The 25,873-nt window shown below is 42.2% G+C and overlaps 2 pseudogenes; one reads left to right on the top strand and one right to left on the bottom strand.

Moving 5' to 3' along the window:
* Positions 1–5,385: 5,385 nt before the first annotated feature.
* On the bottom strand, positions 5,386–6,411 carry LOC136166678 (heterogeneous nuclear ribonucleoproteins A2/B1 pseudogene; annotated as a pseudogene).
* Positions 6,412–13,913: 7,502 nt separating this feature from the next.
* On the top strand, positions 13,914–16,220 carry LOC136166688 (RNA-binding protein with serine-rich domain 1-like; annotated as a pseudogene).
* The last annotated feature ends 9,653 nt before the right edge of the window (positions 16,221–25,873 follow it).

The raw sequence follows: 25,873 nt of genomic DNA, 5'->3' as shown, positions 1-25,873 counted from the left end.
TGGTAAAGAATCCGCCTGCAACGCGGTAGACCCTGGTTCGATTCCTGGGTTGGAAAAGATCCCTGGAGAAGGAATAGGCTACCCACTCCAGTATTCTTGGGCTTCCCTGGTGGCTCAGCTGGTAAAGAATAAGGCTACAATGCAGCAGACCTGGGTTCAATCCCTGGGTTTGGAAGATCCCCTGGAGGAGTGCATGACAACCCACTCCAGTATTCTTGCCTGGAGAATCCCTGTGGACAGAGGAGCCTGGCGGGCTGCAGAGCATGGGGTCGCAAAGGGTCGGACAACACTGAGTGATTAAGCTCGGCAGAGGAAGCTGCTGTGGAGCACGGGGAGCTCAGCCTGGTGCTCTGTGATGACTTAAGAGGGAGGGAGGGACGCGCAAGAGGGCGAGGAGATATGTATGTATATAGCTGATTCACTTCATTGTACAGAAGACATTAAGTCAACATTGTAAAGCAATTATACTCCAGTGTTTTTTTTAAGTTTGTAAAGAAAGATGTGCATGCAGGCTCAGTCGTGTCCAACTCTTTGTGACCCCATGGACTGCAGTGAACCAGGCTTCCCTGTGCATGGGATTTCCCAAGGCAAGAATACTGGAGTGGGTCGCCATCCCCTTCTCCAGGGGATCTTCCCTACCCAGGAATCGAACCTGAGTCTCTTATGTCCCCACATTGGTTGGTAGGTTCTTTACCACTAGCGCTATCTGGGAAGACCTTGTAAAGAAAGATAACAAAAAAAAAAGAAAGTATGTCTTTAAAAAAAATATTTTGAGAACATTTTTGATGAAACATGGTAGGGGGAAAAAAAGATATGACAACAGAAGGGAAATGTGGGATAAAGAACAAAGTTCTTTTTCATTGTGACACATTAAAAAATGTTTAATGTTGAGTGCTTGACACTGGAATTATAAACAAACAGAGCACAGAACATCAGGCTGAGTGCCTGCATGCTAAGCCACTTCAGTTGTGTCCGATTGTTTTCAACCCCATGGACTGTAGCCTGCCAGCCTTCTCTGTCCATGGGACAGAGATCCCCTCCTCTCCAGAGGATCTTCTCCACCCTGGAAAGAAACATGTAAAAAAGAAAAAGACACAACATTCTAATCTAAATCACAACCTAGAGACCTTAAAAGTAGCTGTTACATGAGATAGAAACTTGAAGACTTCTGTATCACAACAAAACATAAAATATAAAGTATAGAAGGGTTATAGTGCTTTTATTTGCTAAAATATAAACAATATTTAATGACTTGAATTCTTCCATCAACACTGCACAATTCCAATCATCTTAACAGTAGGATTCATTAGCTTTCCATCATTTGGCAGATAAATAAGTAGGTATGAATAAGCTAACTTTAAAAAAGACTTCTCTTGCTCATGAACATACTGAAGGATTTGCAACATCAAAGTAGTGTTTAAAACAAGAGAGAAATACAGAACATGGGACTTGAGAACCCACAATAAAACATACATGTGTTGTGGGTACCAAGCTTGTCTCTAAAAGGACAGAGGGAGAGAGAGTCCAGGAGCAGTTTTTGGCTCCAAGAAGAGAGAATGGATACCTGGGGAAATAATTTCACAGGATTAAGAATCCACATCCTTGGTGACATCACTGAGCCAGTCTAGACCTACCATATGCTAAAGATTCAGGCTCCAGGCTGACTGTATGTTGTCTTACCTGTAGCTGAAAGCATTCTTCGTATATTTTGAGTACAGAATCTTAATCGTGTACCTGAGTATTACATCATAGGCAGTCTGTCTACACAGTGACAGCAGAGGTGATCATGTTAAAAACAGGCCAAAAATGAAGAATTTCTGAAACTGAAACACCGAGTCTTTGCTTTTTCCCCAGATGCAGAGCAGCCTAATGCTCTGTATCCAGCGCCCAGCCTAAGAGCATCCAAACAGTGAGAGAAATCACTGCCTCCTTCCCCAAGGACTTGACCTTCCTGAGCTTTGATGATTGTCTGGGGATGTCACTAACTTGTTCATCTCCCTCCTCCTGTGCGTCCTCTGCTCCTTACTCTTCATCAGTCATCCCCACATAGCCACCTGCGCTCTCCGACAGATCACATTTGGAACTGTGTTCACTGTGGCTGTGGCCACTGCTTTGGCCAAAACCCTGGCTGTGATCCTGGCGTTCAAGGCCGGGAAACCAGGAAGAACCATGAGGCGACCGCTGGTAACAGGAGCTGCTGTGTCTTTCCCATGTGCTCCATGATCCAGGTGATCATCTGTGGAGTCTGGCTGGGAACCTCTCCCCCTTTCCTTGAGATGGACACACTCTGAGCCCAAGGAGCTCCTGATCATATGCAACAAGGGCTCGATCACTGCCTTCTACTGTGTCCTGGGCCACCCGGGCTCCTTAGCCCTGGGGACCTTCTCCTTGGCTTTCCTGGCCAGGAACCTGCCTGACACCTTCAGTGAAGCCAAGTTCCCGACCTTCAGCATGCTGGTGCTCCTCAGTGTCTGGGTCACCCTTCTCCCCATCCACCACAGCATCAAGGGCAAGGTCATGGTGGCCGTGGAGACCGTCTCCATCTTGGCCTCCGGTGCTGGGCTCCTAGGCTGCATCTTTGCCCCAAAGTGCTACATTGTTCTTATAAGAACTGATAAAAACTCTTTGAAAAGTTTAAAGAATAAGTTGAGTTCCAAGGGAAATAAACATTTTTAGGTTTTCTCTCATGAGTTTCTATCACATTTTTAGGATCTTGAACAACAAAATGTTTAAATATTATATATAATTTATAATACCTGAGTGCATTACATCAAATTTACTATTATATCAAATGTTCATTCAGATATCAAAAAACAACCAAAATTGCTTTACCTCTATTTATCAGTGATTCTACTCTCTCTTTCTCAGAGTGTTTGTATTTAATTGCACTGTCATTAAGACTCACACATAGGTTTTCTGTCTCAGACTAATAGCAAAAGCTGTTGAATCTAACCATTTCTTCCATCATTAAATATGCACAGCCTCTGCTTTTCCAGCTTCTCCTCTATCCTAGTAAAAGGTATCTTATAACTAAGAACTTTTCAGAGCACTCTTTGTTGTATCTCCTCCTATTACTTCCTTTTTCCAGAAGAACACAGTGCCCAAAATTTCTTTCAGGTACCTTGTAAGAAATATCTGTATATCTAAGGCAGAACAAACCCTCAGGCTCCTCAGGCCACCCAAATGGTGCGGGTCACAGAGACAAGCATGGGGGAGAGGTTCACCACTGCCTCCGGGCCTGGGCCAAGGTCAGTGGGAGGCCTTGCTGAGGGCTCTGGAGCCCTGCAGGACACAGCCCCCAGCCTGATCCCTGGGCACCCCCACCCCCAGCTCGAAAGGCTGGGTGAGCTGGAGGGCCCCTGGGAGAAGGCCAAGCTCTGCCTATTACCTCACTCTCCACCTCATGACCACCACTCCAACAGCCCTTGACTGAATGGACCAAGTAAGAGTCACCCACTGACTTCCGTTTGCTCGGGGGAGGGGCCCACTGCGGCGCCAACCAATGACTGAGCAGGACTACTAATGGTCCCTCCTTAACCGTTGCTTGGTAACAGGGTGGGGCAAGTAATGGCAGTGAGCCGCAGCTCCAGGCTAAGGGCTGCACTCAGCGGGCTCTAACACAGTCTGGAGATGGAAGGGGACCTCTCCCCATCCCCATGGCCTCTGTGACCTACTGGCGGCAGCAGTCTGCATGGGTTGTAGGCCAGGGGACATGGCCCCCTCTGTGTGGGAGGACCAAGGAACCCGAGGGCCAGCTGGGTCCTGGGTGACTGGCTCCTTGAGTATGACGGCTGAACAGCGTCTGGGGACTTGGCCCTGAGGAAGCTGCCAGCAGAGATCTCTCTCTTCAGTCTGGCCTGGGTACTGGCGGGAGGACCCGGACTGGGTGCTGGACAAAGGTTCTTGGGCGGGGTAACTGGCCCCTGAAGGGAACCCCTCCTCTTAGCCAGGACGTGAACCTCGGAGGGTGAAAGCTGTGACTTGGGTACTTATACTTTCTTGTCAGAACAGAGAATATTTGTTTGGTGGCGATTTACAAGAAACCCTGGAGAAGGGAATAGCTACCCACTCCAGTATTCTTACCTGGAGAATTCCAGGTAGATAGAGGAGCCTGGTAGGCTACACTGCATGGGGTCGCAAAGAGGCAGACACAACTGAGTGACTTTCACTTTGCAAGAACATCATTACCTTTAATGTGACCCTGATGTTACGATCTGACACCAAGAAGTTTGCAACAACTTACCATGTCCCTCCCTCACCTTTCCTAGAAAAGGGCTTTGCTGAAAGCTTTCAGGAAGTTTGGGGGGTTTTAAGGCATGAGCCACTCATCTCCTGGCATGCCCCTGCAATCAATCTTTCTCTGCTACAAACTCCCACATTTTGGTATTATTTGGCCTCATTGTGCTTAGAGCACATGGACTTGTGGTCAGTACAGTTAGCACTGCTGTTGATATCTAGGAAGGATGTTCAGAGAGTAATCTTAAGAATTCTCATCGCACACACAAAAATCTTTTTTTCTTTATCTTTTTAAAGCTATTTGAGATGATAGATGTTAAATATTATTGTGGTAATCACTGCATGATATAGATGTCTTATCATTATGCTACACACTTGCAAAATATATAGTACTGTACATCAATATCTCTTGAAAGTAGAAAAAATATCACAAAGATAAAAATTTAAAGTACAAAAAGCTATAAATGAAAACAAACTACAATTATTTTTCTTTTAGAATTATTTTATTTTAAAAAGATCTACAATTGCTTCATACCTCTATACTCTAAAATTTAATGAATAACATTATTTCTTATTATAACATACTCCTGGCTAACAGCTTTTCAAAACTTGAGTAAAATCTTTAAAAAGTTTTCACAAGTCACCTGAAACTTGCAAATTTAACGTTATCAAAGAAAGAATGCTTCTACAATCTCACAAAGACCACTACAACAAAGAAACAGGAAGAAGCTGAGAAACTGTCTCCAAGACATTTTTTTCTTGGTAGAAAACCTTCTAAGTTTAAATATAATTTCATTATATGATATAGAATTATCTTCTTTTACCCCTCCACGAAAAGGACAAGTAACTTGTCTTTTACTAAAAAAAAAAAAAAAAAAAAAAAAAAAAAAATTCTATTTCATCAAAGTTTTCAAATTCACTTGCATAAAATTCTTCACAAGTGTCTTTTTATACAGCCTTCCAATCCACCAACAGAATGGCTCTCTGGACCTGTTCTACAGTCTTCTGCCACATCACTACCTATTTATTCATGACTGAGATAAGAGTTTCCTTAACGTCCTTATTTCAAAACCTGAAGCTGTTCTGTTATGTCTGGGCTCTCATTCTCTACTATTCAGACAGTGAAGCCCAGGGCAAACAGGAAGTAGCTCAATATCCACTTCTCCCTCCATAACTCCCACATCTTCCACTGCCTCCTGGGCCATCGTTTCCTCCACCATATGGGGCGAACTTGTTCCTGCCAACTCCAAAGCTTCCATTTCTCATTGGACCATAGTTAGGAGGTTGCTGGTCATAATTTCTAAAATTATTGCCATGACCACCTCCAGAGGACTCCCACTGGTTGCCATACCCAGGACCTCGACCACCATATTCTCCACCTCCTCCTCCATAACAAGGGTAACCTCCAAAATTGCCACCTCCCGGTCCTCCTCCATACCTATGGTAGCCACCTCTAGATCCAGGACCATTTCCATATCCATCAGCTTCTACTCTAAATTTAGTTCCTGGTCCTCGTCCAAAATTTCCACCCCCACTAGAAGAAACACTAAAATCAAAAGGGTCTCCTTTTCTACTACTAGAACCATTGACTTGCTGCATTTCCCATACTGACAAAGCTTTCCTGACTTCTGCATGATGACCATTGATGGCATGGTATTTCTGCAACACTATCTTATCCACGGGATCATAGTCATCAAAAGTCACAAATCCAAAGCCTCTTTTCTTGCCTGACTGCCTATCAGTAATGATCTCAAGGGCATCGATTTTTCCATATTTCTCAAAGTACTCTCTAAGATGATGCTCCTCAGTATCTTCCTTAATTCCACCAACGAACAGCTTCTTCACGGTCCAGTGGGCCCCCCGCTGTCCAGATGCCTCTCTTGGGACAGCACGTCTGGGTTCAAGAACTCTGCCGTCAATGGAATGGGGTCTGGCCGCCATGGCAGCATCCACCTCGGTCATGGATGAAAAGGTGACAAAACCACATCCTCTTGATCTTTGACTGGCAAAGTCCCTCAGGACCACACAGTCTGTGAGTTCTCCCCACTGCTGGTAGTACTTCCTCAGACTTTCTTCTGTGGTTTGAAAGCTCAAGCCACCAATGAAGAGTTTACGGATTTGTTCCACCTCTTTCTTTTGCCTTTTCGTAGGAACAGATTTCCAGGTTTGCTCCATCACGGACTCGGTTGCTTCAGCCTGATTTCCCATAGCAGAGGGAGATGAGAGAGATCTCAGGGATGAATGCAGACCAGATATGTCCTGGCTCTGCGGTGAGAACTTCTGCTACCCCAGGAAAAAGCCTCTAGGAACACCTCCACGGGGACCCAGCGATGCTGCTATGGCCTCTAGGCACGTTTCCGTCTTCCTGCAAAACACTATTTCCAAGAGTAACCTTTCTAGACACAGTCATCAAATTAACAATGCATTTTCTCTATTAGTTTCCCAATTTTGAAATGCATATTTTACCAGCTCTTCATTTTGTGTTGATTTTCTCACTAAGTTGGATACTCAATGGTTTACAGTGGCATACTCACTTAGTCACTTTGCTCTTAGAATGAGCTCGAATATATTTTTTTGAAAGAAACTATTCAAACTCCCAAAAACAGCCTCTGAAGTTTTCTCAGAAAATCAACTTCAGTTGTACAATGATATCATCTCTATTGTTATCAATCAACTTTCAGTAGGATTTCAACTCCTTTCTCTTTTAATCCATGTAAGAATCTGATCACCATAATCTACTTAAAATGTAAACCTAATCAGGGTATCCTTTCTTTTACACCTAACACTTCTTTCCTCAGAAGATATTTTTAAAGGAGAAAATACAAATATTTCATTTCTGTAGGCCCACCATAATTATTAATATTACCCCTCTCAACATCTTAGATGCCACAGTTTGGAGGAAAAAAGCACTTGATCCTCCCATTTACAGAGCATCTACTATATGCCAAGTTGTGGACTAAAATTCACGATTCAGAATTTCACTTAACAAAGTCATTGCCCCAGTTTATTTGAATCTTGATGAGAGAAAAGGGATCATAGACTAAAGAATGTTTACTACAGTGTTAGGTATAGTAAAGTGCTGTGATAATAAGGGCAACACAGTAACAGAGAGAGAAAGAGGGAGATATGGAGGAAAAGAAATAAGAAAGAAAAAATATTAATGAAATTATTAATGATGAAGAGATTGGGAAAGGTCAAACTGATGACATGTGAAGCAGAGAAGTGAAGTTTTGAAGAGAAAAAGACCAAATACCTTGTGGGTAAAACATTGTTTCAGAGAGAACTATTTAAACAGAATCTAGGTAAACACTACATCTACCTCATACAGAAAGATTTTACAAAAGACAAAAGTAGACAGACAGACACTCTCTTTCCATCACTCACCAGAAGAGGCCAACTTGAAAATCTGGTCAATGCAGGTTCCTCCAGTTCCAGGAGTTGTTCTCTGACCACTCTTGAGATGCAGTCAGGCTGTGGCTCCCTGGAAAGTCCACTGACTTCTGCCTCTGACTCTCCTTTTATAGAGGAAGAGAGTGAATAACCCAATCAGTAGACAACCCAATCAGTAGACAACCCAATCCAGAGGACAGGTCTCTCAAATCCAAGGTATTCGAGAGATTCCTAAATTTATACTCACAAGCACAAGAATTTGAGGCTACTGACACCATCAGATACTATTGTAAATGGAAAACCTCAGGGCCCAGACAAATACCAATGCCACTTCATATCGATCTTTTTTTTTTTTTTTTCAAATTTTGCTATGAATAAGCAGAGCAAGATTTTTTTTTAATTTTATTTTATTAGTTGGAGGCTAATTACTTCACAACATTTCAGTGGGTTTTGTCATACATTGACATGAATCAGCCATGGAGTTACACGTATTCCCCATCCCGATCCCCCCTCCCACCTCCCTCTCCACCCGATTCCTCTGGGTCCTCCCAGTGCACCAGGCCCAAGCACTTGTCTCATGCATCTCACCTGGGCTAGTGATCTGTTTCACCATAGATAAAATACATGCTGTTCTTTCGAAACATCTCACCCTCACCTTCTCCCACAGAGTTCAAAAGTCTGTTCTGTACTTCTGCGTCTCTTTTTCTGTTTTGCATATAGGATTATCATTACCATCTTTCTAAATTCCATATATATGTGTTAGTATGCTGTAATGTTCTTTATCTTTCTGGCTTTCTTCACTCTGTATAATGGGCTCCAGTTTCATCCATCTCATTAGAACTGATTCCAATGAATTCTTTTTAATGGCTGAGTAATATTCCATGGTGTATATGTACCACAGCTTCCTTATCCATTCGTCTGCTGATGGACATCTAGGCTGCTTCCATGTCCTGGCTATTATAAACAGGGCTGCGATGAACATTGGGGTGCAGGTGTCTCTTTCAGATCTGGTTTCCTTGGTGTGTATGCCCAGAAGTGGGATTGCTGGGTCATATGGCAGTTCTATTTCCAGTTTTTTAAGAAATCTCCACACTGTTTTCCATAGTGGCTGTACTAGTTTGCATTCCCACCAACGATCTTATTTTTTAAAAATTAGCTTATTATCCCCAAGAAAACTTCATACACATAAATACACAAAACTTGTAATCTTTCTTAATATTAACACCAAAGAGTATAACTTTCAATTAGGTGACATCTTGTCTTAAGGGCTACTGTTTGCTAAATTAAAAAGAGATTTTACAAAAGGCAAAATTAGATACACAAACACTCTCTTGCCTTCAATATGGATTCCACACTCACCAGAAGAGGCTAGCTTGGAAATCTGGTCAGTACAAGATCCTTATCTTCTAAGAGCTGTCCTCTGACCACTCCTGAGATGCAGACATCTTGTGACTTGCTGGAATGTCCACTGACTTCTGCCTCCGATTCTCCTTTTACAGGGGAAGAGAGTGGACAACCCAATGAGTGGACAACCCAATCCAGAGGACACACTCTCTCTCAGAAGGCAGGCACTGGAGAGATTCCTAAATCTGTACTCACAAACACAAGAATTCAAGGTTACTGACACCGTCAGATACTATTGTAGATGAAAAAACTCAATACATTTGGAGGGGTGGTATTTGCAGTCTCTACCAACATGAAATGTTTTTCTTTCACTCGGTAACCAATATTTTATGTGAATAACCTTTTAAAAGGCATTTTTATACCATATTTCCTTCACAATAAGGTGTGTGTGTGTGTGTGTGTGTTCAGTTGCTCAGTCATGTTCAACTCTTTGCAACCCTATGGACCAGTGACAGACTTTATTTTCTTGGGCTCCAAAATCACTGCAGATGGTGACTGCAGCCATGAAATTAAAAGACACTTGCTCCTTGGAAGAAAAGCTATGACCAACCTAGACAGCATATTAAAAGGCAGAGACATTACTTTGCCAACAAAGGTCCATATAGTCAAAGCTATGGTTTTTTTCCAGTAGTCATGTATGGATGTAAAAGCTGGACCATAAAGAAGGTTGAATGCTGAAGAATTGATGCTTTTGAACTGCGGTGTTGGAGAAGACTCTTGAGAGTCCCTTGGGCTGCAAAGAGATCAAATCAGTCAACCCTAAAGGAAATCAATCCTGACTATTCATTGGAAGGACTGATGCTGAAGCTGAAGCTCCAGTACTTTGGCCACCTGATGTGAAGAGCCGAATCCTTAGAAAAGACTCTGATGCTGGGAAAGATTTAAGGCAGGAGGAGAAGGGGACAACAGAGAACAAGGTGGTTGGATGGCATCACTGACTCAGTGGACATGAGTTTGAGCAAGTTCTGGGAGATGGTGATGGACAGCGAAGCCTGGCATGCTGCAGTCCATGGGGTCACAAAGAGTCAGACATGATTGAGCAACTAAACAACAACAATGGACCATAGCCTACCATGCGCCTCTGTCCATGGGATTTCCCATGCAAAATACTGGAGTGAGTTGCCATTTCCTACACCAAGGGATCTCCCTGAACCAAGGATCAAACTCGAGTCTCTGTACTGGTAGATGAATGAGTCACCTCATTCATCAAAGTCACCTGGGAAGCCCCCACAGTAAGGTAATGTTCTTAAATAAGTTGATGGATTCACAAAATGACTCTCTGCCCCTGCTCTGGTGAATTAGGAAGATAGGTGTTTGTTACAAGGTATGGTAAGGAAATTTCAGGCACAGTGTTCTTTCAGGGAAAGGAAGGTCCACCCTGTTATTAAGGCAGCTTGTGAGTTGTAAAGCAGACCTGGAGCCCTGGTCCTTCTAAAGCTATTATGAAGTGCAGAAAGCAGCTTCCATTCTTATTTTTGTAGAATGTATCCCAGCCAAGGGAAAGAAAACATTACAATATTGGTAGACATTGCAAATGCCTACCCAGGCACAAATGTATTTTTTTTTTTCATCTACAACAGTATCTTATGGTGTTAACGGCCTCAGAATCTTGTGTTTATGGGTATAGATTTAGGAATCTCTCCAATGCCTTGGATCTGAGAGAGTGCGTCCTCTAGATTGTGTTGTCCACTCTTTCCCCCTATAAAAGGAGAGGCAGAAGCAGAAGTCAGTAGACTTTCCAGGGAGTCACAGGCTGTCTGCAACTCAGGCAGAGGACAGAGGACAGTTCTTGGAACTGGGGAAAACTGCATAGACCTATTTCCAAGCTGGCCTCTTCTGATGAGCTTGGAATCCATATTGATGGCAAAAGAGTGCCCATTTATCTACCCTTGTCCTATGTAAAATCGCTTTAATTTAGCAAACGGTTGCCCTTAAGACAAAAAGTTACCTTGTTGAAAGTTTTTTTCTGTGGTGTTAGTATTCCAAAGATTCAAGGGTTCCTATATCTGTATGTATGAAATTTCCTTAGGGTAAGAAGCCAGATTTTTTTAAACAAAATCACTATGAAGTAGAAGTAGTATTTGCCCGGTCTCTGTTTAAATATTTCTCTCTGAAAAATGCTTTACCCACAAGTTTCTTGGCTTTTTTCCCGCAATTTATTTTAATTGGAGCTAATTACTTTACAATATTGTGGGTTTTGCCATACATTGACATGAATCAGCCATGGTGTTCCCCTTTCCATGTGTCCCCCCTGTCCCAAACCCCCTCCCACCGCCCTCCACATCCCATCCCTCTGGGTCGTCTCAGTGCACTGGTTTTGAGTGCCCTGTTTCATGCATCAAACTTGGACTGGTCATCTATTTCACACGTGGTAATACACGTTTCAATGTTATTCTCTCAAATCATCCCACCCTCACCTTCTCCCACAGAGTCCAGAAGTCTGTTCTTTATATCTTTGTCTCTTTTGCTGTCATGCACATAGCACTGTCGTTACCATCTTTCTAAATTTCATATATATGTGTTAATATACTGTGTTGGTGTTTTTCTTTCTGACTTACTTCACTCTGTACAGTAGGCTCCAGTTTCATCCACTTGTTAGAACTGACTCAAATGCATTCTTTTTTATAGCTGAGTAATAGTCCATTGTGTGTATGTACCATAACTTCCTTATCCATTTGTCTGCTGATGGATATCTAGGTTGCTTCCATGTCCAAGCTATTGTAAACAGTGCTGCAATGAACATTGGGGTATATGTGTCTCTTTTGACTCCGGTTTCCTCAGTGAGTATGCCCAGCAGTGGGATTTCTGGGTCATATGGCAGTTCTATTTCCAGTTTTTTTAAGAAATCTCCACTGTTCTCCACAGTGGCTGTACTAGTTTGCATTCCCACCAACAGTGTAAAGGGTTCCCTTTTCCCCACACCCTCTCCAGCATTTGTTTGTAAAATTTTGATGGCAGTCATTCTGACCAGCGTGACATGGTACCTCATTGTGGTTTTGATTTGCATTTTTCTGATAATAAGTGATGTTGACCATCTTTTCATGTGTTTGCTAGCCATCTGTATGTCTTCTTTGGAGAAATGTCTGTTTAGTTCTTTGGCCCATTTTTTTGATTGGGTCATTTATTTTTCTGGTATTTTCTTTCTTTTTTTCTTTCTTTCTTTTTAATTCAGCTCTCTGCTGCTCCATCCCAGAGTGTCTGATTCATCACATCTGGGAGCAAGGCCTGAGACTCTGCATTTCTAGTAGTAATTCCCCAGGTGTTGCTGCTGCTTATGGTCCAAGGATTCATTTTCTCACTCAGAAAACCACTGATCTAGCCTGGTGAAGTGAGAAAGCTTTCTGAGACTTTAGCGTCTTTATTACAGATAGAGGCCTGGGTTGACCCTGTAGCAGAAATGCATAGACACCACCCCAGACTATGCCAAACTGGGTTTCAAATTTCTTTCTCTTCCTATTAATAGTACTTACAATGTGGGCTGAGGAGGCCGTGCTCCCATGAAAGGCAGTTCTGAACTAAATGACACTACAAAGCCCAGATTATCCCATTTTTAAGCTGGAAGAAGAAAGAATGTTCCAGCCATCTGCCTGCTACATCAGCACAGGGTCTGCCTCTCATGGTTTAGTTCCCCTCTGGTGGCCCTGAGCTGCAATGAAGACAGTACAGATTGGACGTCCATGGGCCCTGGGGGTGACAAGGCGGTGAGGTGCTAGGACTTGTGGTAAGGGTTTTGTCTGTGACTTGCCTATATCACTCACACCAGGGTCAAGGTGACTTTTAAGTTATTTTACAGCGTCTTTTCTTTTTTCTCACTCTTTGATTTCTCTACCTGAGATATCCTCTGAGGCTATGTCGAACTTTACCTCATTTCTCTTCCAAATTAATCCAGTACCTTTGTGTATTTTGATGTTTCTATGAAGCTTTGTTTAATGTCTACTGCTTCCCAGGTGGTGCTAGAACCTGTTCCCATGGGGGAAAGAACCTGTTTGCCAGTGCAGGAGATGTAAGAGACTCCGGTTCAATCCCTGCATCTGGAAGATCCCCTGAAGGGGCGGAATAGTAAACCTCTCCAGCGTTCTTCCCTGGAGAATCCCATGCACAGAGGAGCCTGGAGGGTTACAGTCCATAGGGTCGCAAAGAGTCAGACACAACTGAAGGAGCTTAGCACACACGCAATGTCTACTGCATTGCAAGCAGATTTTTTAGTATCTGAGACACCAGGGAAGCCCTCTCTGTACATTTAACGTTGTCTAAAACAACCTAGGGAGAAGGCAATGGCAACCCACTCCAGTACTCTTGCCTGGAGAATCCCATGGACGGAAGAGCCTGGTAGGCTACAGTCCATGGGGTCGCTAAGAGTCGGACACAACTGAGCGACTTCACTTTCACTTTTCACTTTCATGCATTGGAGAAGGAAATGGCAACCCACTCCAGTGTTCTTGCTTGGAGAATCCCAGGGACAGAGGAGCCTGTTGGGCTGCTGTCTACGGGGTCGCACAGAGTCGGACATGACTGAAGCGACTTAGCAGCAGCAGCAGCAAAATAACCTGGAACCGGATTCGATGTTGGTCTAAAATAATCTAGTATATCACTGGCTCTTGTATATCTGGGAACATTTAGCAAACAATAGAATGTTTTTAAAAATTCAGCTCTCTGATCCATATGTGTCATCAGCTTGCCCTTCTCCAATCTCTTTATCATCGATAATTGTCATTAATATTTTTTCTTTCTTCTTGCTTCTCTTCCTCCATATCTCCCTCTTTCTCTGCCTCTGTGATGGCCTTATTGTTGGTCACAGCACTCTATCGTACCTAACACTGTAGGAAACATCTTTTAATCTATTAATCCCTTTCTCTCCTGAGGCTGAGGAGCGCGGAGACGAGATGACTCCGTCTCCCATCCCAGACACACAGCGCTCTGAGGAGCAGTCCGCGGATCGCTGTAAAGATACAGGCGCTACCCAGCAGTCCGGCGAGAAGGACCGCGGCAGGGATAAAGCTCGGAAGCGGCGCAGGGCCTCGGGCGGTAGCAGCAGCTAGCCAGGGCGGTCCCGCGCGGGCTCCAGCCGCGGCTCCAGCTCGCCCTCAGCATCCGGCCGCTCAGGACGCTCCTTTGGGTCCCGCAGCTACAGCTCCAGCAGCTCCTCTGGCTTTCCGAGGCTTTTGGTGCCCCCAAGACCACAGGCCGCGGTCCAGTTCCAAACCCAAACCACCTGGACGAGACGAGAAGGAAAGGAGAAGGAGCAGCCCCGCCCCTAAGCCCACCAAAGTGCACGTCGGGAGGCTCACCCTGAAGGTGACCAGGGAGCACATCCGGGAGCACATCAGGGAGCACTCCACCTTCAGGAGAGTTACAGAGATCGACCTGCCCAGATAAAGGATGCGCGCGCATCCGTCTCAAGGCCACGCCTACGTGGAGTTCAAGAATTCGGAAGAGGCGGCGAAGGCGCTCAAGCACATGGACCGAGAGCAATCGATGCCCAGCAGATCATAGCCAGAGCTGTGCTGGCCCCAGCTACCCCCAGGCGACTGAGCCCTCCCCGGAGAATGCTGCCACCGCCCCCTCCACGTGGCGCAGGCTGAGGAGGAGCAGGTCGCGTTCCCCTTGGGGCAGATCCCCGGAGGGCCGGTGAACCTGCTTCCTCTGCCACCCCTACCACTGGAGCGGCTCCCGCTCCAGTTCCTTCCGAAGGTGAGGGCAGCAGTCGACAGGTGCCCCTGAGCAGCAGAGCTCCGCCTGCAGGGGTGTTGCTGGTTTGGGGTTGTGCTTATGAAGATGCCCTCCAGTGTTCTGGCTGGAAAACTTCCCAGTTTCTATAGTTCCTGGGAGTCATGTAGCTAGCAAAGCCAGCAGGGATGAGCCAGGGGGCTCCAGGTGGAGGGACATCCCCAGCCTGAGAACACGTTTTCCCATATCCCAAATGAGCTGGGCTTATCTGGTGACCTGGTCCTGCCGTGATGCCATTCCTGCTATCCTAGCCCTGCTCCCCTGCTAGGGTCCTCTTCTGACCTCTAGGGTCAAATGCCCCATGTTATCTGCCCCAAATAGTTCTTTGCACATGTGTACACACACACACACACACACACACACACGCACACACACACACACACTCCCCTCCCTTTCTCTGAAATTGGCAAGTTGCGAGCCAGATCTGCCAGGTCATCACAGAAGCACCCCTATCGGGGGCAGTTGTGTTGCTATTCATGGTCCTGCAGGCTACCTTGGCAATGTGTACATTGCTTTTTTGGTTTTTATTGTACAGTCAGTACTATTTATGTTCTGTTTTGAGTTTTGTAACTTTGTGGCATTTTAGATGATGTTGTGGTGGTTCTTTGTTGTGTAGAGTTAAATAAACCCAGGATTAGAGGGGAAAAAAAATATTTTCTGTCATGAAGATTCAAATAAATTGGGGCAACGACTTCATTCAGTGAAATTTTGAATCGTGGATCTTAGTCCACAACTTGGCATGTAATAGGTGTAAATTCTGTAAACATGAGGATCACGTGATTTTCTTTCCAAGCTGGGAAATACTGGGTGTTGAAAGGGATTTTGTTAATAATTATGGCAGGACAACAGGATTAAAATATTTTTATTTTCTCCCTCTACAAACATCCTCTGAAGACAGAAGTGATGGGTTGTAAAAGAAAGGGTGCACTGATTAGGTTTACATTTTAAGTAGATTATTATGATTAGAGTCTTAAATGGATTAAGAGACAAAGGATGTTAAAATCATAGTGAGAGTTGACTGCAGTCTCCCACCAAAGAGGTGGTATCATGGTACAACTGAGGTTGAGTGACTTTCAGAGAAAACTTTAGAATATGTTTCTGGAGATTGAATACTTTCTTTCAACAAAATATATCTGATCCCCTTCTAAAGGCAAAGTGAATAAGTAAGTATGAAGTATGTCAGTGTGAACCATTAAAGTCCACATTACTCTTCCCTTCATTGGGTATTCAACTAGGTGAGAAAATCAACATAAAAGGAAGAGATGATAATACATATGCAATTCACAATTTGAAAACTAATAGAGAAAATGGAATATTAATTTTGATGACTGAGTCTGGAAAGGTCACTCTCTTCAACTGGTATGTTTTGCAAGAAGATGAAAAATTGCTCAGGATTGATTCAAGGGAGACAGGAGCTGGGAGGCCATAGCAGCATCACTGGGTCTTCGTGGAGATGCTCCTAGAGGTATTTTTCTGGAGCACCTTAGGTTCTCACCACAGAGCCAGGACAGTTCAGACCCACATTCTTCGCTGAGACCTCTCTCTTCTCCTTCAGCTATGGGGAATCAAGCTGAAGCAACTGAGTCTGAAACCACAGAAGAAAGTCTGAGGAACTACTTCCAGCAGTGGGGAAAATTTACAGACTGAAACTCTGACCCAGGAGGCAGTGGAGGAAGTGGGGGTCAGGAGGGCAAAGCTGATATTGAACTTCTTCCTATTTGCCTTGGGCTTCCCTTGTGGCTCATCTGGTAAAGAATCTGCCTGCAATTTGGGAGACCTGGGTTCAATCCCTGGGTTGGGAAGATCCCCTGGAGAAGGGAAAGGCTACCCACTCCAGTATTCTGGCCTGGAGAATTCCATGGACGGTATAGTCCATGGGGTCAAAAAGAGTCAGACATGACTGAGCAACTTTCACTCACTGTCTAAATAGCAGAGGATGAGAGCCCAGAGGCAACAGGACAGCTTCAGGTGATGGAAACTCATCTCAGTCATGAGTAAACATGCAGTGATGTGGCAGAAGACACCAGAGCAGCTGCAGAGAGCCATTGGTGAATGGAGTGGATTTTTTAAAAACATTACCTGCCCTGCCTGCAGAGGAAAAACTATATAGAAAATGCCTTTGAGACACTTTCTTAACTTAATTATTTTTTTCTAGTGGTCTTTGTCAGAGTGTAGAAGCATCCTTATTTTGATCATGTGAAAACTTTTGCAAGATTTTTCTCAGATATGGAAAAGCTGTTAGCCAAGAGTATGTTGTAATGAGGCATAACATTGTTCCTTAAATTTTAGAGTGTAGTTATGAAGCAGGTGTACATTTATGATTCAATACAACAGTTCTGAAGAAAAACACAGTTGTTTGTCGTCTTTGATTTATACTTTTTTGTACTTTTAATATTTTGTAACAATTTTTTTTCTGATTTCATGAGATATCATTGACCACAATTGACATACAGTACTATATATGTTTGGGCTTCCCCCATGGCTCAGCAGTAAAGAATGTGCCTGCAATGCAGGAGTTGCAGGAGACGCTGGTTCCATCCTAAATCAGGAAGATCCCCTGGAGGAGGGCAGGGCAACCCACTCCAGTATTCTTGCCTGGAGAATCCCATGGACAGAGGAGCCTGACGAGCTACAGTCCATAGGGCCACAAAGAGTCTGAAGCAACTTAGCACACACGCACACAGTATAGATGTTTAAAGGGGATATAATAGAATAATGTTATGACATCTATATCAGGAAATGATCACCACAATAGCTTTGACATCCATTATCTCATTGAGGTACAGTACTATATATGTTTAAAGTTTAAGTGTTAAAAGCTTTATTTTTTTTAACTATCTGTAAACTCATGTATTAACACAATAAAATAGAGACTGTTCACATGATTATCAGTAATTAATGCCCAAATTGTATTAACAAACCTGGAATGTCTGAATCCCACAGTCACGCCAGAGAAATTAGTTTTGTTCATTTGTGTTTCACCTGCATGCATGCATGCTCAGTCGGTTCAGTCATGTCTGACTCTTAGCGACCCCATGGACTGTAGCCTGACAGGTTCCTCTGTCCACGGGATTCTCCAGTCAAGAATACTGGAGTGGGTTGCCATGCCCTCCTCCAGGGGATCTTCCCGACCCAAATCAAACCTGAGTCTCTTATGTCTCATGCATTAGCAGGCTGGTTCCTTACTAGCACCACCTGGGAAAATTACTAATAAATACGAAATTACTTCAACCATCTGACTCTTTCCCGGCCCTTTGCCCTAAACTCTCTTTACTTCACTGACTATGACTTAACTCTTTCATTATCACACTGTTCCCTGTATAAACTTATTTTCATATACAAATATTTGTGGTTACATTAAATTATGAATTAATGAGTATTGTGAATTATGATTAAATTATGATTCCTTCATTTAATGTAGCCTGATACAGATAATTGAGCTTCCCTGCTGGCTCAGTGGTAAAGAATCCGCCTGTCAAGCAGGTTTGGTTCCTGGATGGGGAAGATCCCCCAGAGAAAGAAATGGCAACCCACTCCAGTATTCTTGCCTGGGAAATCCCATAAACAGAGGAGCCTGGTGGGTTACAGTCCCTGAGGTCACAAAAGAGTTGGACAAAATTTAGTGACTAAACAACAAATACAGATAATCATTTTTACCACTTTTCTCAAAGCTAAAATCTTAGAATACTTTCAATTTCATTTTAACTTTCCTGGCTTTTCTCTTAGTGCTGTCATGCATTTTAATTCTACATATATTTTAATCTCCATGACATATTTCTTGAACTGTTTATAAAGCAAAATTCATTGATATTTATTTTAAATTCTCTTTTATTAACTCTATTCTTTCCTGCATCGCTTGTTTTCAATTTGGAAATATTGTCCTTTGGACTTAATAACATTATCTAGTATTTTGTCTAATTCAAGGCTACTAACAATGAAATGCTTCACTTTGAGTTTTTCAGACATCTTTATTTGGGACCATTTTGATGCTGGGTATAGAATTTTGTCTTGACATGAGATTTATTTTAGCACTTTAAAAAGCTCTCGGGACTTCCCTGGTGGTCCACTGGTTAAGTATCCATTTTCCAGGGACTTCCCTGGTGGCTCAGCAGTAAAGAATCCTCCTGCCAATGCAAGAGACATGAGTTTGATCCATGATCTAGGAAGATGCTACATGCCTCAGAGGAACTAAGCTGGTGCACCACATCTATTGAGCCTGTGCTCTAGAGCCTATGCTCCGAAACGAGAAGCTACCGCAGTGAGAAGCCCAAGCACCACAGCTAGAGGGTAGCCCCCATTCATTGCATCTAGAGAAAAGCCTACACAGCAATGAAGACCCAGCATAACCAAAGATAAGTAAATAAAATTATGTAAGAAAAAGAATCCACCCTCCAACACAGGTTAGATCCCTGGTCAGGGAACTAAGATCCCCTATGCCACAGGTCAACTAAGCCTTTGGGCTGCAACTACTGCTCTTGCAGTCTAGAGCCCATGATCTGTAACAAGAGAAGCCCATTGCACTTCAACAAAAAGCCAATGGACTGCAGCAAGAGAAGCCCACGTGCTTCCCCTGGAGGTAAGCCCGTGTGGAGACCCAGCACAGCCAAAAATGAAAAAAGAGAGAGAGATTAAAATATTTTCTAAAATAAAAGATTCATGTTGCTATCTATCTTAGTTTTTATTTATGTCTAGGCATCACCAATTAGCCTCTGTATTCTCTAAAATCTCTAAAATCTTTTTACATTAACTTTGGCATTGAGCCCATAGTGTATCTCATTCTTGCATCTGTGTTTTTGTTTTTGTTTTGTTTTGTTTTTTGCTCAAAGAACGTTGAGTTACTTACATCTGTGGGTTGATGTCTTTCGTCCATTTGGAACATGCTTGTGTATATTTTCACCTGTGATATCAATTCCTCCCCACCTTCTCTCTGCTCCACTCTTCATCACTTCCCACTTATGTTTTAACTCTGTCTTGTCTATTTTTCACTCTGTGCTTTTGTTTGAATATTTGCTCTTGAACTGTCTTGCAGCTTACTATATCAGCCTTTTCTTGGAATCAAAACCTTCTTAGTTACTTAATTCCTTAATATCAGTTATAATTTAAATGCCTTCAACAGGTTTAATTTAAAAAAGTTTTGTGATGAGGAGAGTTTATTCCTTCTGATACAATAAAAGTCAAATAGATAGGAGAACATTGTAATTTGGATCATATTAAGATATAATTGGAGTCAGAATTCATCAAACTGAAACTGAAAGTGGGGTCCAGATGCCCACTGCTCAAAAGCCAATAAAGAGGCAAGGTTGATGGAAAGGAAAGTTTGCTTTATTTTGGATGCCAGTGACTGGGGCCAGAGGGGAGGGCAGATTCCTGTCCAAAGGGCAACTCCCCCCTTGACAATCATGGGGCAAGAGAGTGTATAGGCAGAACAATGGGACTATATGTGGAAACAGCAGTCAGCTCTGACAGTAATCTTGAAATTGGTCACCAGTGGTCTGACCAGCATCATCTTGATTGTTTTAAGTGCAGTTAATTTTAAGTTCCAGGGTCAGTTTTTTCCCATTTCCTTAAGGCCAATGCTCACAATTGTGGCAGCTTCTGTCATGGCTCCAGTCTGGTCATCAGGCAGTTAACCTATTCCACTTGGTGGGAATTTCAGTATCTACAAGACAGATCAGGATATTGCTCAAAATCTATAGCCCTTGAGAAGAAACTAACGTTTCTTGACTATGTTTAACGACTAAACTATTACTGTTTTGTCCTATTTGACTGCTTTTCTTTGCTTCTGCATTTTCTCACTTCTATGATTAAACTTATTCTTCTGGCTAAGTTTTTTTTTTTTTTCCACAGATAATAGGCAGGTTGAGGACATGGGGTAGGGGGGTGGGAAGGACTATAGGAACTTGCTCTATTTCAACTCCACTTCTGGGTATATATCTGAACAAAACAAAAGTCATTATCTTGAATAGTCCATGTTCATTGCAGCATTACTTACAATAGCCAAAACATGGAAATGACCCTAAATACCTATCAAAAGATGAATGAATGAAGAAAATGTGATTTTACATTTTATGCACATATACAACACAAGTTCATATATATATATACATACACACATGTATATACACATATAATGATAGACTGTTCAACCATAAGAAACTAAGGAAATCGTGCCATTTCCAACAACATGGATAATCTCTTGAGGGCACTATGCTAAGTGAAATAAGTCAGAGAAAGACAAAGACTATAGCATCTCATTTATATGATGAACTTAAAATTTCCTTTATAATCTCAAAGGAAAAGATACCACCAGAGGTGGGGAATTTGTGAGCAGAGAAATAGAATGAAGGATGGCAAAAGGTACAAATTTCTGGTTAAGAAGATAAATAAAGTACTAGGGCAACCAGCAGCAGTGGAAAAGCCAGGGTACAGTCAGCTCCTGGGCAGCTTATCAGCTCCACTGGTGGACAGCAACTCCCAGGCGGCGGAATGACTGCAGGATAACCAGCAGCATCAGTGAGGTGCGGTGCCCTCCACTCCTGGGCATCCTCCAACATCAGTTCCAGCCATCCCCAGACCCCCTTTTCAACCACTCCAACAGGGCCTTTGCCTCAAACCCTGGCCACATCTTGACTGACTCCTGATGGCCAGTAAAGGTTTAAATGCTCACTGAGCACCAGCAGTGGGAAAGCGAAAGCACAGACATTTCATCCAGCTACGCTGAGCAACTGAAGGGCATGTCCCTGCTAAAAGTGTGGTACACTGTAGAAGGGGAAGGCAGACCACTTCAGCATTCTTGCCTTGAGAACCCCATGAACAGTTTGAAAAGGCAAAAAGATATAACACTGAAAGATGAACCCCCCAGGTCAGTAGGTGCCCAATATTCCACTGGGGTAGAGTGGAGAAATAGCTACAGAAAGAATGAAGAGGCTGAGTCAAAGTGAAAATGACACCCAGATGTGATTGTGTCTGTTGGTGAAAGTAAAGTCCAATGACATAAAGAACAATATTGCATGGGAACCTGGAATGTTAGGTCCATGAAACAAGGTAAATTGGATGTGGTCAAACAGGAGATGGCAAGAGTGAATATTGACATTTTAGAAATCAGTGAACTAAAATGGGTGGGAATGGGCAAATTTAATATATATGACCTATCTACTACTAAAGGGCAAGAATCCTTTAGAAGAAATGGAGTAGCCCTCATAGTCAACAAAAGAGTCTGAAATGCAGTTCTTGGGTGCAATCTCAAAAATAACAGAATGATCTCTGTTATTTTTCAAGGCAAACCATTCAACATCACAGTAATCCAAATCTATGCCCCAACCTCTAATGCTGAAGAAGCTGAACTATTCTATGAAGACCTATAAGATCTCCTATAACTAAAACCAAAACAGATGTCCTCTTCACCATAGGGGAGTGGAATGTAAAAGTGGGAAGTCAAGAGATACCTGGAGTAACAGGCAAGTTTGGCCTTAGAGGAGTATAAAATGAAGCAGGGAAAATGTTAACAGAGTTTTGCCAAGAGAATGCACTGGTCATAGCAAACATCCTCTTCCAACAACACAAGAGATGATGCTAAACATGGACCTCACCAGATGGTCAGTACCAAAATTATATTGATTACATTTTTTGCAGCCAAAGATGAAGAGGCTCTATACGGTCAGCAAAAACAAAACCTGAAGCTGACTGTGGCTCAGATTATCAGCTCCTTACTGCAAAATTCAGGCTTAAATTGAAGAAAGTAGAGGAAAACACTAGGCCATTCTGTTATGACCTAAATCAAATCCCTTATGATTATACAATGGAAGTGACGAACAGATTCTAGGGATTAGATCTGATAGAGTGCCTAAAAAGCTATGGACGAGGTTCCTAACATTGTACAGGAGGTGGTGACCAAAACCATCCCCAAGAAAAAGAAATGCAGCTAGGCAAAATGGTTGTCTGAGGAGGTCTTTCAAATAGCTGAGAAAAGAAGAAAAGCTTATTTTTGTGTATGGTGTTAGAAAGTGTTCTAGCTTCATTCTTTTACAAGTGGTTGACCAGTTTTCCCAGCATCACTTGTTAAAGAGGTTGTCTTTTTTCCATTGTATATTCTTGCCTCCTTTGTCGAAGATAAGGTGTCCATGGGTACGTGGATTTATCTCTGGGCTTTCTATTCTGTTCCATTGATCTATATTTCTGTCTTTGTGCCAGTACCATACTGTCTTGATGACTGTGGCTTTGTAGTAGAGCCTGAAGTCAGGCAGGTTGATTCCTCCAGTTCCGTTCTTCTTTCTCAAGATTGCTTTGGCTATTCGAGGTGTTTTGTATTTCCATACAAATTGTGAAGTTATTTGTTCTAGTTCTGTGAAAAATACTGTTGGTAGCTTGATAGGGATTGCATTGAATCTATAGATTGCTTTGGGTAGTATAGTCATTTTCACAATGTGGATTCTTCCAATCCATGAACACGGTATATTTCTCCATCTATTTGTGTCCCCTTTGATTTCTTTCATCAGTGTTTTATAGTTTTCTATGTATAGGTCTTTCATTTCTTTAGGTAGATATACTCCTAAGTGTTTTATTCTTTTTGTTGCAATGGTGAATGGTATTGTTTCCTTAATTTTTCTCTCTGTTTTCTCATTGTTAGTGTATAGGAATGCAAGGGATTTCTGTGTGTTAATTTTATATCTTGCATCATTACTGTATTCATTGATTAGCTCTAGGAATTTTCTGGTAGAGTCTTTAGGGTTTTCTATGTAGAGGATCATGTCATCTGCAAACAGTGAGAGTTTTACTTCTTCTTTTCCTATCTGGATTCCTTTTATTTCTTTTTCTGCTCTGATTGCTGTGGCCAACATTTCCAAAACTATGTTGAATAGTACTGGTGAGAGTGGGCACATGTTCCCGACTTTAAGGGAAATGCTTTTAATTTTTCACCGTTGAGGATAATGTTTGCAGTGGGTTTGTCATATATAGCTTTTATTATGTTGCGGTATGTTCCTTCTATGCCTGCTTTCTGGAGAGTTTTTGTCATAAATGGATGTTGAATTTTGTCAAAGGCTTTTTCTGCATCTATTGACATAATCATATGGTTTTTATCTTTCAATTTGTTAATGTGGTGTATTACATTGATTGATTTGTGGATATTAAAGAATCCTTGCATTCCTGGGATAAAGCCCACTTGGTCATGATGTATGATCTTTTTAATATGTTGTTGGATTCTGCTGGCTAGAATTTTGTTAAAGATTTTTGCATCTATGTTCATCAGTGATATTGGCCTGTAGTTTTCTTTTTTTGTGGCATCTTTGTCTGGTTTTGGTATTAGGGTGATGGTGGCCTCATAGAATGAGTTTGGAAGTTTGCCTTCTTCTGCAATTTTCTGGAAGAGTTTGAGTAAGATAGGTGTTAGCTCTTCTATAAATTTTTTGTAGAATTCAACTGTGAAGCCATCTGGTCCTGGGCTTTTGTTTGCTGGAAGATTTCTGATTACAGTTTTGATTTCTGTGCTTGTGATGGGTCTGTTAAGATCTTCTATTTCTTCCTGGTTCAGTTTTGGAAAGTTATACTTTTCTAAGAATTTGTCCATTTCTTCCAAGTTGTCCATTTTATTGGCATAGAGCTGCTGGTAGTAGTCTCTTATGATCCTTTGTATTTCAGAGTTGTCTCTTGTGATCTCTCCATTTTCATTTCTAATTATGTTGATTTGGTTCTTCTCCCTTTGTTTCTTGATGAGTCTGGCTAACAGTTTGTCAATTTATTTACCTTTTCAAAAAACCAGCCTTTGGCTTTGTTGATTTTTGCTATGGTCTCTTTAGTTTCTTTTGCATTTATTTCTGCCCTAATTTTTAAGATTTCTTTCCTTCTACTAACCCTGGGGTTCTTCATGTCTTCCTTCTCTAGTTGCTTTAGGTGTAGAGTTAGGTTATTTGTTTGACTTTTTTCTTGTTTCTTGAGGTAAGCCTGTTTTGCTAAAAAACCTTCCCCTTAGCACTGCTTCTACAGTGTCCCATAGGGTTTGGGTTGTTGTGTTTTCATTTTCATTTGTTTCTATGCATATTTTGATTTCTTTTTTGATTTCTTCTATGATTTGTTGATTATTCAGAAGTGTGTTATTTAGCCTCCATATGTTGGAATTTCTAATAGTTTTTTTCTTGTAATTGAGATCTAATCTTACTGCATTGTGGTCAGAAAAGATGACTGGAATGATTTCAATTTTTTTGAATTTACCAAGGCTAGATTTATGGCCTAGGATGTGACCTATTCTGGAGAAGGTTCCGTGTGCACTTGAGAAAAAGGTGAAATTGATTGTTTTGGGGTGAAATGTCCTACAGATATCAGTTAGGTCTAGCTGGACCATTGTGTCATTTAAAGTTTATGTTTCCTTGTTAATTTTCTGTTTAGTTGATCTGTCCATAGGTGTGAGTGGGGTATTAAAGTCTCAGAACATAGGCAAAACACTCTCCAACATAAATCACAGCAGGATCCTCTATGACCCACCTCCCAGAATATTGGAAATAAAAGCAAAAATAAACAATGAAACTTAAAAGCTTTTGCACAACAAAGGAGACTATAAGCAAGGTGAAAAGACAGCCCTCAGATTGGGAGAAAATAATAGCAAATGAAGCAACAGACAAAGGATTAATCTCAAAAATATACAAGCAACTCCTGCAGATCAATGCCAGAAAAATAAATAACCCAATCAAAAAATGGGCCAAAGAACTAAACAGACATTTCTCCAAAGAAGACATACAGATGGCTAACAAACACATGAAAAGATGCTCAATATCACTCATTATCAGAGAAATGCAAATCAAAACCACAATGAGGTACCATTACACGCCAGTCAGGATGGCTGCTATCCAAAAGTCTACAAGCAATAAATGCTGGAGAGGGTGTGAAGAAAAGGGAACCCTCTTACACCGTTGGTGGGAATGCAAACTAGTACAGCCACTATGGAGAACAGTGTGGAGATTTCTTTAAAAACTGGAAATAGAACTGCCATATGACCCAGCAATCCCACTCCTGGGCATACACACCGAGGAAACTAGATCTGAAAGAGAAACGTGCACCTCAGTGTTCATTGCAGCAGTGTTTATAATAGCCAGGACATGGAAGCAACCTAGATGCCCATCAGCAG

The sequence above is a fragment of the Muntiacus reevesi genome, chromosome 1 (assembly GCF_963930625.1).
Source record: "Muntiacus reevesi chromosome 1, mMunRee1.1, whole genome shotgun sequence".
NCBI classification, from domain to species: Eukaryota; Metazoa; Chordata; class Mammalia; order Artiodactyla; family Cervidae; genus Muntiacus; species Muntiacus reevesi.
Note: the sequence above shows the minus strand (reverse complement) of the source record. Positions and strands in the feature narration are given on the sequence as shown.